The following is a 17,500-nucleotide window of genomic DNA, read 5'->3' on the forward strand; positions in this document are numbered from 1 at the left end:
TCTCTCTCTCTCTCTCTCTCTCTCTCTCTCTTTGTGTGTATGTATATATATATATATATATATATATATATATATATATATATATATATATATATACATATATATATATATATATATGTGTATATATATATATATATATATATATATATATATATATATATATATGTATATATATATATATATATATATATATATATATATATATATATATATACATATATATATATATATATATATATATATATATATATATATATATATATATATATATATATATATATATATATATCCATTGTATATTTGTCTTAATTTGTTCGTTTGTGTGTTGAATAAAAAAGACCACCGTTGGAAACTGAACCTTGAAACATACAATGTCAGGACCCTGTCTAGGGAAGAGGACCTTGGTGTGTTACTAAATTAGAAGAGCTGAAAGATATTGGGATATAATACTATTGAGTGAAATTAGAAGAACTGGGAAATTTTATATATAGTTAAAAGAGGGTCATATATTTTACTTCAAAGATCATAAAAGTGGGTTTTCTAAATATTGAAAATTGCGCAGATAGCAGAAGAATTGTGTAGTATCTGTGATAGAATTGCAGGATGTATTATCATACTAAATAAAGATCATAAAATGAAGATAATTCAAACTACCAATACAGAGGATGAAAAAGAAAATTTTTTTTTTTTTTTTTTTACGAAGATCAGGAGATATCTTAAAAAAGAACATAAGACTCTATTTGCATTTGTTTTGGGTGACTTCTATGTAAAGTAGGTCAAACGAAAAGAAGGGAGTCAGCTTTAGGCAAATTTGATGTTGGGAAAAGAGAAATCATAGGAGACATGCTTGTAAAATTTGCTGAAAAACAATCTAATAATCATGGACAACTTTTTTTTTATGAAAATTAACACAGAGCAGTGACATGTATATGTCCACATATAGAAAAGAAAAACGAAATATATTTGATTCTCAGTGAAAAGTTAATATACTTCTAGATTTAACACTATTAAACAAATTAAAGTCAAGCCACCATAGAGGTTCGATAAGTAATACTCTCCTAGATTTAAGGAAATAAATAAAAAAGGAGAATATTTCAAGAAAGAGTTCAATTGAGCAATACAAAATATATATGAAATATGTGACGAAATAAAAGCAAATAAAGAAGAAATGAACAGTGATTCAACCAAATTTGTAATAGAATCAGCACAAGAGATCGGTGGAAAAGTTCCAACCTAAGATCAAGGAAAACTACCAGAAAACATGAAAAAAAATACAATAAAGAAATCATTGGAAAAGATGGTAAAATCCAAGTGACATAAAATAGAATTACCAAAACTATCCAAATTAATAAACAAACTAAAAACACAAGAAATTCGTAAACACAATCAGACAATATTTGAGGAAGCACTAAAGAAAGGAAGAAGCACTTAGTTAATAAAAAGAAGACTTGGAAGACAGTACCAACAGATATTTTCTTTAACAGATGAAAATAGAAATATTATCAACAAAAGAGATGGAGTGATAAAAAATGGCAGAGGTTTTCTATACAATGATAAACAACAGGGATATAAAAAAAATTACTTTGCTAGAAGAAATAATGAAACACCTGGACCATTACCGAAAGTAACAGTAGAATGAAAGAAAACATTAAAGGCATGAAAAGAGACAAAACTGAAAGGGGCCTAATTAATTATTTAATAATAAAATGAAGAGATGTAATGGTAGGAAATCACGCTGAACGTTACACAAAATATTAGCACGAATGCTCTATAGTGTAATTTACCTTAAAAAAAAAATATATAATTACATTTCACAAATAGGGAGATACAAAAGTCCTAAAATTATTTCGACCCAATAAGTTTACTTTCAATAATACATGAAATATTCACAAAGATCATATCAGGCTAACTGAAGAGAAAGCTAGACTTCAATCAGCCAGAGGAGCAGGCAGGTTTCGGAAGCAGATATTAAACAACAGATCAGATCCATGTTATTAACCAGTTTTTGGAAAAATCAAGTGAATATGGCAAGCATCAATGTATGGCCTTTAAATCTTATTAAGAAGCTTTTGGCATTTAAAGACTATAAGAAAACTTTTGATTCTGTCAAAACTGTAGCAGTAATAAAAGCCCTTTAATGACAAGGAATAGATTATACACATGTTACAACATTTGAAGATGTATATGTATGGGTAGTACAGGAATCCTAAAACTACATCTCTCCTAAATTATTTACATCGTTTCTAGAAGAACTTTTTAAAAATTTTATATTGGATAATATATGAATCAACATTAATGGGAAATACCTTAACATCTTTTAAGATTAGCAGATGACTTAGTTCTATTTAGATGATCATGGAAGGAATTGCAAAAGATAATATAAGATTTGAATATAGAAAGCAGACATGTATGACTGAAAATTAATATGAGCAAAACGAGCATAATGCAAAATGGAGAGAAAGCTAGACTTCAATCAGCCAGAGTAGCAGGCAGGTTTCAGAAGCAGATATTAAACAACAAATCGCAAGGTGTTAGGTTAGGTGAACTGGGCGGTCATTTCAGCAGCACACTGTCTTCAACACCAGCACGCCCAATCCATCTCCGTCACATATTGTCATTGAGATAAGCCTGCACAGTGAGCTTCCAGTGTGGTGGAGCACCATCCTGTTGAAAAATGAAGTCTTCATGTTCATTTGAAATGAGTTCATCCATTAGCCAGTTCTGAAGCATTTCCAGATAACCATCACCTGTCACATTTCCCTCAAAGAAAAATGTGCCATGAACATGGGAATAGTGTATGTTCCCCCTCTTCCTGCAAACCTAGAAGAACTCAAACAGATAATCACTTCTTCATTGGAGACTCTTACCCAAGACATGCTAGAGCGTATTTGGGAGGAGCTGGACTACCAACTTGACGCGTGCCTTGTCTTAAGCGGTGAGCATATTGGACATTTGTGAAATCGTTCATAGAATCCACATGCCTTTGAATATCTCATTCACATGTTCAGCATTAACACTGTTTAGTTTCGTTTGCTTTTATTATGTAGTTTCTGTGATATTTACATCTCAAATTATTTCAAATTATTTGAAACACCCTACAATGTACAGTTGAATACAAGAATTCCTGGTACACCTCTCATTGAGGAAGTGCACCCTATCCCACCCCTTCTGTGCGGCGAGTTTTTATATGTTGCCCTGAACATCATCTCTGCTGAGCTCTGCCATCTCTCCTTATACTATCTGTTTGGTTACTCACAGTGCAGTAATAGTGTGAAAGGGTGCATTTCCTTAGAGTGATATGTGCCAGAAAATTCTGTGTCAAAATGTACATATAAAGTCATGGATACAGGGGCCCATGTATGTAAGAACTTTTGAAGATATATATGCGTGGGTAGTACAGGAATCCTAAAAGTACATCAATCTAGTGAGAAAACTCTAATTGAGAAAAGGAGTTAGACTAGGAGCTCCTATCTCTCCTAATTTATTTACATCGTTTCTAGAAGAACGTTTTATGAATTTATATTAGGAAAATATGGGAATTCAAATTAATGGGAAATACCTTAACATCTTTTAAGGTTTGCAGATGACTTAGTTCTATGTAGAGGAAGGAATTGCAAAAGATAATATAAGATTTGAATATAGAAAGCAAAAATGTATGACTGAAAATGAATATGAGCAAAATGAGGATAATGTTCAATTAAAATGCAGAACACAAGAAATAAGGGATAAGGTGGTACCTCTAGAAATTCTAGATAAATATACCTATTTAGGACAGTATTGGAGACAGGAAATAAAAGAAAGATGAGCATGGGATGGATATCTTTTGGAAAACAAAGGAGGTAATGAAGAGTAAAATGCCTCTTTATCTATAAAAAAAAAAAAAAAAAAAACATAATTTGATGATCATACCAGTATCAACTTATGCATCAGAAACACGGAGCCTTACTGCCTTAGAACATAAACTAGCTATAACTTCAGTAGCTGTGGAAACAATGATAATGGGAATAAGAACAATAGGCAGAAAGAGAATAACATGGATACAAGGGCAATTTAAAGCAGAAGATATTGTAACAATAAAAAGAAATGGCCATGAACAGGACTTATAATGAGAGAGACAGATAAAATATGTACTAAAAGATTCACAGATCGGGTCCCTTAAGATTGCAAACAAACATGGGGAAAGAAGAGAAGATAATGGATTGACGAGCTCAGATAATTTGCTGATATACATATATGATATATATATATATATATATATATATATATATATATATATATATATATATATATATATATATATATATACATATACATATATATACATATATATGTATATATATATATATATATATATATATATATATATATATATATATATATATATATATATATATATATATATATATATATATATATGTATATATATATATATATATATATATATATATATATATATATATATATATATATTAATAATTGCTAAGCTACAACCCTAGGTGGAAAAACAGGATACTATAACCCCGGGGGCTTCAACAGGGAGAATAGCCCAGTGAGGAGAGGAAACAAGGAAAAATAAGATATTTTAAGGACAGCAACATTTAAATAAATATTTCCTATTTAATCTTTAAAAACTATAATAAAACCATTGGAAGAGAAATAAGATAGAATAGTGTGCCCAGGTGCATCCTCAAGCAAGAGAACTCTAACCCAAGACAGTGGAAGACCATGGTACAGAGGCTATGGCACTATCCTAGCCTAGAAAACAATGGTTTGGTTTTTGGAGTGTGTAATGTATAATTACAGGCGATCAACATGTATGTAATACATGCACGTTAAATGCCTCCCCAGTTAAAAAGACATACATATGAAATAAGGTTGCAAAGTGTAGGCAGGCTCTCCTGCAGGAAAAAAGCAGATTTTAGGCGACCAATGGCGACCAAGTCTTCTTCTATACAAATGCTAATTAAGCCTTGGGTTTGTGACAGATAACGAGGAATAGTGTTAATAGTGTCTTACAAATGTCGGTGTGTACAGAGATATGCATTGTGGTGTTTAAAACTTTCGGTATGTGTTCCTTCCCTAGGGACTTGTAAGTCTACCAGTAGGGTGTAAATACCTCCACAAAGTGACACAGATGATGGAGATTGTTGGAGGAGGTTGCAGACGGAAAAAAGTCAGCAGGGAAGACCATCAGGTTGCCCTGCACCATTTCATCTACCAAGACTTCTAGGGTGTCATTAGGAGTGTTCCTTAGTCAAAGGGAGCCCGAGAGAAGCTGAGTAAAGTAGTTAGAGTCACTGCAGCAGGATGTCATAGCTGCTTTGAAAGTATGATGAAAACATTCAAACATTCTGTTGGCTGCTGGGTTGTAGGTGGTCGTCAGATGTAGGGTGATGTCCAGTAGATTTGTTAATGATGTCCACAATTTTAAGATGAAAAGATACCACTGTCAGAATTGTTATGCTTAGTGATAACAAATCTCGCTATACACCCTGAGAGTAAGGTGGATATACTGTACATGAGGCAGACATAGTTTGCATGGGGATGGCCTCTGGCCAACGAGTCAAGCGGTCAATGACTGTAAACAGGTACAATGTCCTTGTGATGTAACTATGAGACCTACTATGTCCATGTGAATGCAAGCAAAGCAATGCTGAGGTTAAGGAAAGTTGCATACTCCTGAATTAGTGTGTCAATGTGTTGTATATGTTTGGCATGGAGTACAGGAAAGGATTCACTCCTCAGCATCCTTAGTAATGCCATGCCAAATTAAAATTCTCTTCAGTAGATGTGGAGTAGATTGGTGCAAAGGATGTAAGAGGTAATGGATGAAAATCAATAACCTATTGGCACATTGGGGCAGGTATCTGGAGTCGTGACCTACCAGTACTAACGTTACACAGAATGGTGGTGTTGGAGATGCCAAGAGTAATGTCTTCCCAACAGATGGATATGCAGGACGTACTGTATACTTGGTACTCTACATCTTTTCGTTTGGTTTCTGCCAAGACGCTGTAATCCAATCCCAGTTGAAAGTAACCAATGTGTTTCTTGATAGGGCTTTGGCAACAGGATTCCTTTTCCAGGGATGTGTTGAAACGGATAGCTGTATTGAGCTACCACAAAGAGATGTCAGTTGACAGGCCGACCAGGCATCAGACTATCAGGATAAGGTATGAGCTAAGGGTATATGGTCAGTGCGAATGGCAAAGGGCATAACCAGTAATAAGAGGTGAAAGTGTCGGACAGCTAAGTGCACCTCCAGCCATTTGCGGCCAGATTATGCTTTGGATAGTTTTTTACTGGAGAAGGACAGTGAGCTGGCACGACTCATTGACCACCTGCTCAAGTACTGAACTGATAACAACATTGCTGGCATCTGTGGAGAGAAGGAGAGGTGCAAGTGGCAAAGGAAAATTCAAAGCAGCATCAGTTGATAAGGCATATTTTGCATTACAGAAGGCGACTTCAGGGCTTGCTGCTGAGGGAGGTGTAGAGGGGGAAAGAGTGGTGGTGATGGTGAGCATGAACCAGTGATGATAGCTTATCTTGCTCAAGAATTCTTGCAGTGCTTTGAGGATCGAAGGCGTGGGGAATCTCTGAAAAGCTGATACCTTCTCAAGGAGGGTGAGTGCCTAAGGTGGGTGCGGTACCCTAAGAATGACACTTCATTGGCACAAAAAGTGCAGCTGTCATACAGGACTACAAGGCCGTTCTGTTATAGAGGGTCAAGAACATTGAGAGCATTTGCTGGAAGGAAAAAATTCTACCATCCATGTAACATGTGCAAAAGAGAATGTACCCTAAGAGGATATCCATGAGAAGTTTAAAATGGGCCCCAGCATTACTAAGTTAAAACAGGAGAAATTGAATGTGTGTGTACTGAAGGAGGTGGTGATGGTGGTATCGGGAATGTCTTTTGGGTTTCTCAGCACCTGATAGTATCCCTTCCAGAAGTTGAGAGTGGAGAATACGTTCGCTTTGTGCAATTAGAAGGTAATATCAGCAATGTTGGGGAAAGGGTAGTGATCCGGTTCCATTTGCATGTTCAGACGCTTGTAATCCCCACAAGGGCTCAGGGACCCATCTGTGTTCACAACAATGTGTTTGAGTCCTTTACCCAGAGGACCATTTCCTCCTTTTGGTAATCCTTTGTTTAGCAACTGCTAAACGATAAAGGACCAGATGCCTGAATCTGGCAAACAAGGCGCTCCCTGCTATCTTGATATAGTGATAAATACTATGTTTGATGGAAACTATGGATGTTTAGGGATGCTCTGGATAGAAAACATCTAGGTATGATGTGAGGAAGTCAGCGTAGGAATCGTGGGTGCTCTGATGTAGAGTGCTAGGTTTTTTTTTTTTTTTTTGGGGGGGGGCCAGTTGAAGAGGTTTTAACGAGTATGATTCTGCGTTGACTAAACGTCCTTGTGCCACATCAACTAGGAGATGGAAATAGGTGAGGAAATCCGCACCAAGTATTGGCAATGTTACTTCAACAACCAGGAACTTTCAATGTTATATGATGTTTCTAAAGTACCTAAATGATAGTGTGAGGGTGAATCTCAGATCAGTTGGCAGCTACCAAGCGGACGTCAGCAGGATTAGAATGACTAGGTTTTGTCATTGAGAATGATATTAGTAGAATGGTACAGAAAGCTCCAATGTCTATCAATAATTACACACCCATACCCGCATCATGTTAAAAGAAAAGATTATTGAGAGGGGAAGCCACTGCAGCAAACAATTGTCTACTTACAAGTTTTTTGGCCACTGAATCTGGGAAGGTGGTAGCATAACTTCTACCGATGGGCGTCATTAAGTGGCTGGTGAGGTTCATTAGCCAAAGAGTCTCTAAAAAAAATAAGTTTCATACTCTTCATCCCACTGTTATCACTAAACTATTAAACTAAGGGATCGGAAGTTTAGATACATTTTCTCCAGCAATTTCTAATAAAAGACTCTTCCTCCTCCAAAGCCTTCTCCTCACTATCCTCCTTTACTTTATCATGCCATGTAAACCTTAGCCTTCCTATTGACTCTCAGTCACCAAGAATTCCACCCAAAAATTCTTGTATCCCTCCACGTTACCCAACCTTAATGATACTTTGTGGCGGGATGTTGCAATAACAACCCCCACACCCTTGAATAACTCTAACTGACAATAGTCTCCTCTGCACAAACTTTCCCCTTACGTTATCAACTGGACTCTTGGAAAGAAGGGAAATGAAAACAAACCATACCCTTAATACTATATTTCTTAGAAATAAAACCAAAAAATTTCGCATTAAAAAAAAGCTTAACATAAAAACCATCCTCAACCAAAATAATTACACTTAAAACTAATCATAAACTTAACACAAAATAGTATACAATAAACTAACACCATTCACTTAAAAAAACCTTACAAACTTAAAATTAAACGTCACACCAAGACCAATATTTGTTTATGTGTGGACCACTTTGTCTACACAAGGGCCAACAGTCATTAAAAGCCCAAAACCACAGCAGCAACCGGATCACTGTCAAATATCAATACACATATGCATTAGTTGGTTTGGGTTGTACGTGTTATCATCATCATCATCATCCTCATCATCATCATCAATCGCAAGTTCATTCGGTCCAGGTCATTAACAATTAAATAAATCCAAGTAGTCGTATCAAGTTCTGTTACAGGCCTAGTCGTCAACAATCAATTACACATCAGATAAATCTCTCCAAAGGAGGAATTATGACTCAAAAAATAAACAATCACTTCCAACGCTGGTCGAAAAAATAATAATGATAATCCAGCATTCACACTACTGCCCCTTGCTGCAGTCAAATAAAAAAGCATTCACCCAAGACATTTACCACTGTCGTAACTTAACTAAAACATAAACAAACAATCTCATTTATACCAACATTCTTTCTCACAACAAACAATCGATACACTAACTACTCTCTCTCTCTCTCTCTCTCTCTCTCTCTCTCTCTCTCTCTCTCTCACTCTCTCTCTCTCTCTCTCTCTCTCTCTTAATTTGGCAAACAAAAAAATAAAAATGAAACAAAAATTAATCCTCCACATTCCTCCCCCCTTACTTTGCCAAATCCTTCTCACACAACACTTACATTTTTTTTTTCATTACCCAGTTGCAGTCGGGAACGGGAACTCTACTACAAGTAACTTGGCCTTCATACACTCTCTCATTCACTTCTTCCTTTTCACAATCATTCGCTACATTAACACTATTCCTATCTTAATCCCTATTATCTAATATATCATGCACAATCCTGTCTACCTCGTTTTCATCTGGCCCTAAAATTACACTCATTTCTGTGAACAGTTCATCCATTTCATCAAAAACATTCTTAACTTTGGCAAAAGATTCATTCATTCTACTTATTATTCTCCTATCTCTCACTCTTGCGTTATTCATTCTTTCTTTTACATCATCTAACGAAAAGCCACACACACTACAAGTATCATTCATACTCAGCCACTTTTCATCTGTATTAATACATTTATCTTCTACACTCACTTGCACATTTACACCTTTGTCATACTTATTCGTATTCTTACCTATACCTTTAAATTTCCCTTGCATTTTCTCCTCACTTAAAACTTTCAAACGCCTCTTTTTCCTATATTCAACTAACACTAATTGTTTATTTTCCAGCCCTAATTTCTCATTCAGACTAGGTTCAAACTTGCTCATTTCGAACCAATTATTCATCCCATTCTCACAAACATTGATTCTATTCCTTCCACACACACAGGAGGACTCACCCAGCTGAACCCTCTTACACTCTAGTTTCCCGAACATCCTGGCTGACTTAATCCTTTCTTCCTACATATGCTAGCTACATGCCCATCTGCACCACATTCAGTACACTTACCACGTGGCTCCTTGCACATTCTAGCATAATGACCATACTTACCACAATTACCACAAATCACATTCATATGATTACTACGACATCCACTTGCTATGTGCCCAGTCATACCACACCGATAACATTTTACCCCTTTCTCTTTCTTGCACTCGCTAATTCTATGCCCTACCTCACCACATCCAAAACAAGCACCTAGAGTCCATCTACATTCATTCTTCTTATGTCCTACTTTCCCACATCTATAACACTTCTCTTCACGGATATAACTACCTGACCTACCTCGCTGCGTACTAGCACTCTTATCTCTCCAAACCTGATTCCCTTGCCTAAACCCTTCATTTGTCCTTATAGGTATTCCCACATTACTCGCCCTAATACTCCTATCTACTACACTATCAGCTACCCTCATCGGTCCTCTCATAACAGCATCTCTAAAACTAACAAATTCTGGCACACTTTCTTCCATTCCAGTTCTTACACTCACAGATTTGCTTTCTTTCATACATTTATCTAACCCATAATCCTCAACTATCTCTAGTATATCATCCCACCTCAATCTTTCTTGCGTCCACCTCCTTTTCTCCTTCCGTTTCAAATTAATAAACTCAGCAACATTCTCAGGTAGAGTAGCCAAACCTTCTTCATTAACTCCTTATTCTCATTTTTACCTTCATCCCCATACTTCTTCCTAGCTAAAGTTTCCAACCTACATACATACATTGATGTCGCTTCTCCTACACTCATTCGTGCCTCATCAAAATCATTCTTACGCTTATACCTAACACTGCCTTTCATACGTTTCACCTACTCAATTATTCTCTTTTTCACACTTTCATAATCAACATCCAATACACTCATTATAACACCATACATCGTCAACAAATACCCAGTCAAATATTCTCCTAACTCCCTAGCCCAAACTCTTTTACTATCACCATACTTATCCTGACAATACCTCTCATACTTCTTGAAAAACTTGTATACATGCCTACTACTATGCTCACTGAACCTTTCACACCGAGGTACCTCTCTCATAAACACAGTCTTACACATATCTTGCTCATTCTCACTGCTATCATCACTGCTACCTTCCTTCTTGTTTCCTACTTCCTCGCTAGAATTTAAAGAATCTATTTCCACACTCATACTCCTATCCTTGATTATACTCTCCCTAGCCTTTTCTTACTCGCCAGTTTCACCCATTCATGATCATCCTTTCTCTCATCATGACACTTTTTCTTCTCTTTCTTCACATCACTTTTACCTTTCCTTTCATCCTTCCTCTCACCTTTCTGTTCATCCTTACTATACCTAGTCCCTTTAACTTCACTGTCGCTATTACTATCACTAGCACTTCCTTTCCCATTTTCACTTGCCTTAACCTTTCCTTCCACCAGCAACCCTTTACCCGTAGCAGAGGCCACTCCTCCGACTGTGCCTTCACCCATGAAAGTTTTAATCATTCCCATTACTTGCCCCATCATAGCTTCCATTCGTTCCTCATTCTCACGCATCCTTATCTCAGCACCCTCTTCCACTGTCTCGACAGTTCCCTTTAGTTCTTTCTGTTCCTTTCGCATCTCCTCATTCTCACTCAACAATTTCTCTTTCTCTACAGACAACTTCTCACGCTCCTTAATCAACCGCAATTCCTCCTTCAAAACCCTTAACTGTTCTTCCATTTTTTATCAGTCAATTCTAAATTGGTATCCTATCAGTCCTTCGTCAAAGAGTCCAGCTATCAGTCCCGCCTCGGCAGTCACTGTTCAGGCGCCAAAATAATGTGGCGGGATGTTGCAATAACAACGCCCACACCCTTGAATCACTCTAACTGACAATAGTCTCCTCTGCACAAACTTTCCCCTTACGTTATCAACTGGACACTTGGACAGAAGGGAAATAAAAACAAACCATACCCTTTATACTATATTTCTTAAAACTAAAACCAAAGAATTCTGCATTCAAAATAAGCTTAACATAGAATCATCCACAACCAAAATAACTACAATTAAAACTAATCGTAAACTTAACACAAAATAGTATACAATAAACTAACACCATTCACTTAAAAAAACCTTACAACCTCAAAATTAAACGTCACACCAACACCAATATTTGTTTATGTGTGGACCACTTTGTCTACACAAGGGCCAACAGTTATTAAAAGCCCAAAATCACAACTCTGCAGCAACCGGATCACTGTCAAATATCAATACACATATGCATTATTTGGTTTGGGTTGTGCGCATTATCATCATCATCATCATCATTATCATCATAGTCATCATCATCATCATCAATCCCACGTTCATTCGGTCCAGGTCATCAACAATTGAATAAATCTGAGCAGTCGTATCAAGTTCTGCTACAGGCCTAGTCGTCAACAATCAATTACACATCAGATAAATCTCTCCAAAGGAGGAATTACGGCTAAAAAAATAAACAATCACTTCCAACGCTGGTCGAAAAAATAATAATGATAATCCAGCATTCACACTACTGCCCCTTGCTGCAGTCAAATAAAAAAGCATTCACCCAAGACATTCACCACTGTCGCAACCTAACTAAAACATAAACAAACAATCTCATTTATAACAACAGTCTTTCTCACAACAAACAATCGATACACTAACTACCTCTCTCTCTCTCTCTCTCTCTCTCTCTCTCTCTCTCTCTCTCTCTCTCTCTCTCTCTCTCTCTCTCTCTCTCTCTCAATTTGGGAAACAAAAAAATAAAAATAAAACAAAAATTAATCCTCCACAACTTCACTCTGCCTCCATATGAATTCTCTTCTAATATCAAAAACCTTTATCATCCGAGCATTTCACGTAATTTCCTCATTTGTCTATATCTCACCCAAACTTACCTCAGCATTCATATTTTTATTATTCCCAGTTTCTTTTCTTCCTGCCTTCTTAGTTCCCATGTTCATAATTAGGGTACAAAAAATTTAGATTTCAGTTTTTGTGGCATTCTTTTGTCACATAGTACTCCTCTTTCTTACTGCCATTTATTTTTAACCTGCCTTTATGCTTCATTGAGTATCATTTCAAAATAGTATTAAATAACAATAAGCTATTTGATTATTCTTGTTCAATTTTTATAGAACAACAACCCTAAAGTAAATTTCTTCGTAGCCCTTTGCTAAAAATTTCTGAAATTTATTCAATCAGATAAAATATTTGTCTAAAGGTATAGGACATACCAATACCTTAAAAATACATATTTTTCAGTTATAAGTTTTATTCATATTATATAATTATTCAAATCATTAAATATTAAATTAATCCAATAAAGCGATTTGATATACAACAAATATAGATTAGGTTTTCTGGAAATCAACATAGGATATAAGACTAATGCTTAGTTCACCAAATTGTCAAAAGTATGGAAGTTCAAGTCCGAATCACGCTATATATATCCTGGCATCGTCTATAACTTCACCGTCTTTTTGAGATTAAGATTAAATTTTTGATAGAACCTACAGCATAGTGTATACTGTGACAAGCCGAGAGAAGGTTGTGACTCAAAGGCAGGATGAAAGTAACTGAGTAACTTTATTACGGAGCACTCGCCTTTTTATACAAAAACTCAGTGCAACAGGAAATTTCCTGTTCAACTGGTACTGCACCGGTTAACAGTTAATGGTGAGAAAAACAGACACGTTATTTTAGGTACAATGTTAGTGCGAGGGGAGAGCGAAGATACAAGAATAAAATATACACAAAATGAAATGTCGTTACTATGTACGATTGTGTGACACACGGTTGGTACATGGCTCCCCCCTTAAAAATGTCCTACTGTAAATGTTAAATAAGGCGCCCTGCTCTAGAGAGGCAAACTGTAGGTGGGTCATCTGGCAGAAGATAAGCAGGTTTTAGACGATCAATGGAAACCTAGTCTTCTTTGCCACGAATGTTTAGTAGGAATGCTTTCGGACTGCATCGGATCACGAGAAAAGTGCCCGCGTAAGGGGGCGTTAGCGGTGGCTTGCTAGTGTCGTTGCGTAGGAAGACGTGCGTTGCAGAGTGCAAGTTTGTCAGTATGTTATGCTTTGCTGGGGGCATGTAAGTCTGGCAGCATAGAGTAAATTTTCCCACGACGTGACGTATGCACTGGAGGAGGATGTTGCAGAAGGAAAAAATTCGGCAGGGACGACCAACGGGTCGCCATACACCATTTCGGCTGCCGAGACCTCGAGGGCGTCTTTAGGAGTGGTCTTTAGTCCCAGGAGGACACAGGGAAGTTGAGTAAACCAGTTGGAATCCTTGCAGCGGGACATCAAAGCTGCTTTGAGGGTGCGATGAGAATGTTCAATCATTTTATTGGCAGCGGGGTTGTAGGTAGTTGTCTGATGTAGGGTGATGCCCAGGAGATTCGCTAATGATGTCCACAATTGAGAGGTGAAAGTGGTTCCCCTGTCAGAAGTAATATGCTCAGGGATACCAAATCTTGCAATCCATCCAGAGAGTAAGGCAGATATACTTGAGGTGGACGTTGCAGTTTCCATGGGAATGGCTTCGGGCCAATGAGTTGAGCGGTCGATGACGGTAAACAGGTAACGATGTCCTTGTGATGTGGGTAGAGGGCCTACAATGTCGACGTGAATGTGTGTGAAAGGACGCTGAGGTTGAGGAAAGGTGCCCACTCTTGAATCCGTGTGTCGATGTACATTGGAAGTTTGGCCAGAAGTACAGGCGCTGACCTAATCCTTATCCTCCTTAGAAATGCTGTGCCAAATGAACTTCTTCTTCAGCAGCTCTGCAGTAGAACGGCACGAGGGATGTGAAAGGCCGTGAATGAAATCAAACACCTGCCGGCACATGGGAGCAGGAATCCAAGGTCGCGGTCTACCAGTACTGACGTCACAGAGGAGGGTGGTGTTGGTGCCTTCGAAGGAGAAGTCTTCCCAACGGAGAGACGTGCAGGATGCGGTAGATGCTTGATACTCTGGATCCTGTTGTTGGGCTTCAGCCAAGGTGTTGTAATGCAATCCCAGGTGAACAGCAGCCAACGTGTCTCTTGACAGGGCATCAGCAACGGGATTCATTTTCCCAGCGATGTATTGAAGGGTGCAATTGTATTCAGCCACGGCGGAGATATGTCACAGTTGACGGGCAGACCAGGCGTCTGGCTGTCGAGTGAAGGCGTGAACCAAAGGCATGTGGTCTGTACGATTGACAAAGGGCGTACCATCTAAGAAATGGCGAAAGTAACAGACAGCCATGTGCACCGCCAGCAATTCACAATCGAAGGTAGAATAACCTGATTCTGCCTTGGAGAGTTTTCTGCTGAAGAAGGCCAATGGCCGGGGCGAGCCGTTGACCACTTGCTCGAGTACTGCACCAATAGCGACGTCGCTGGCATCGGTGGAGAGAAGAAGAGGGGCATATGGGATATGAAAAGTGAGAGCCGCACCGGTTGATAGGGCCTTCTTTGCATTGCAGAAGGCTGCTTCTTGAAGGGGACCCCACTTCAGGTCCTTTGGCTTGCCCTTGAGGGAGGCGTAGAGGGGAGCAAGAGTGGTGGCAATGGCTGGCAGAAAATGGTGATAGTAGTTGATCATGCCCAAGAATTCCTGCAGAGCTTTGACGGTCGAGGGCACGGGGAAGTCCTGAACGGCTGCTACCTTCTCAGGGAGGGGATGGACTCTTTCAGGAATGATGTGGTGCCCTAAGAATGACACTTCGTTGGCGCCAAAGGTACACTTGTTGTACCGGACTACAAGGCCGTTTTGTTGCTGGCGGTCGAGCACGACGAGCAGGTGACGGAGGTGTTCCTCTTTTGAGGAGGAGAACACAAGCATGTCGTCCATATAACATACACAGAAGTGGAGGTCCCTTAAGATGCCATCCATGATACGCTGAAACATGGCCCCAGCATTACGAAGACCAAAACAGTAGTAATTGAAGGTGTATGTACCAAATGGAATGGTGATGGCAGTCTTGGGGATATCTTCTGGGTTCATAGGCCCCTGATAATACCTGTTCAGGAGGTTGAGCGTGGAAAAAACCTTCGCTTTTTGCAGGTCACGTCGGCAATGTTTGGGAGGGGTATTGATCCGGTTCTGTTTGCATGTTCAGGCACCTGTAATCCCCGCATGGATGGAGGTAGCCGTCTTTCTTCAGAACCATGTGTAAGGGTGACGACCATGGGCTTGAGGCCTTTTGGCAAAAGTCCATTTCCTCCATTTCGGTGAATGTCTGTTTGGTCGCTGCCAATCGTTCTGGTGCCAGACGTCTGAATTTTGCGAAGATTGGGGGTCCCGTCGTCTTCATATGGTGATAAATACCATGCTTGGCAGGAGTCGTGGGCGTTTGGCGAAGTTCTGGACGGAAAACTTCCGGGTACGATGTGAAAAGGTGGGTGTAGGCATCCGTGGCTGTGCTGTTGTGGAGAGCAAGGTTGCTGGGGTGGTTCAAGAAGTGTCGATAAGTATGAGTCTGCGTTGACCATTCGTCGGTGGGTGACATCAACCAGAAGGTGGAAATAAGAGAGGAAATCCGCTCCAAGGATTGGCAATGGGACGTCAGCAACGAGAAACTTCCAATTAAATTTACCGTTTCCAAACGATAATGTGAGGTTCTTGTAAACGTAGGTGGGTATCGCAAATCCGTTGGCAGGTACCAAGCGGACGTCTGCAGACGTAGACAGACTACGTCGTGTCCTGAAGAGTTCCCTTGGCAAAAGAAAACGACAACGACCCGTGTCTACCAAAAATCGCACGCCCGTTCCTGCATCATGTAAAAAGAAAAGATTAGAAACACGGGAGGCCACCGCCACAAGCGATGGCCTACTTACAGGTTTTTTGGCCACTTATAATCCTTGGCACATTTTTGTTGTCGTAGTAGCAAAACTGCGGCGGATAGGAGGCAGTAAGTGGCTGTAGAAGTCGTTGGTTGGGGAGCGAGCAATTGGTGGGTGGTGGGTGGCTTTGTCGCCGCTTCGGCACGGCAAGGTGTAGGCGTGTATGTCTTACAGCATTCACGTCAGCTTCGGTTGACGTTGAATAGGCGTCCTCTTTGTCAGGAGTGGAGGCATTGATGGAGGTCTTGAAGTGTCTGTCCATAAGGGCTTCAGCTTTGGTTATCAAGTCCTTTAGGGGTTAACTATCGACATCGGATATGGCAGCGTGTACAGGTTTGTGTAAATGGCGTATCCAAAGGGCACAAAGTAGATTCACCTCCCGAGAAGAGCCGTCTGCGGCAGGTTGCAGGCGAGCAATACTGGTCATTTCCCTGAGGAAGAGCGAAGCCCTTTGGTTCCCCAACGGTGGCTGAGAGAGCTGAAAATGCTTTGCTATACGGGCGGCTGGCGACGGCAAGTACTGCTGCAGAGAGTATGTTTTGAGGGCGTCATACACTATTAGGGTGTCTTCTTGTTCACAAAGCCAGTCGGATATTTCTGGGAAGGTGTCCTTGAGTATCGTCGCGAGAACGTAATCTGTTTTGGTGGTTGAGCGAGTCACGCCCTTGATGCGAAACTGGACTTCTGTGCACTGAAACCAAGCAAACGCCTCTCCGCTGGCGAACGACGAAAATTTCAATGGGGCAGCGGCAGCTCCAACTTCTGTGGAGTCGGCTATAGTACCAGCAACGGAGGGGCGAAGGTGTGTGGAAGG

Source organism: Palaemon carinicauda, chromosome 2, assembly GCF_036898095.1.
Source record: "Palaemon carinicauda isolate YSFRI2023 chromosome 2, ASM3689809v2, whole genome shotgun sequence".
NCBI lineage: Eukaryota > Metazoa > Arthropoda > Malacostraca > Decapoda > Palaemonidae > Palaemon > Palaemon carinicauda.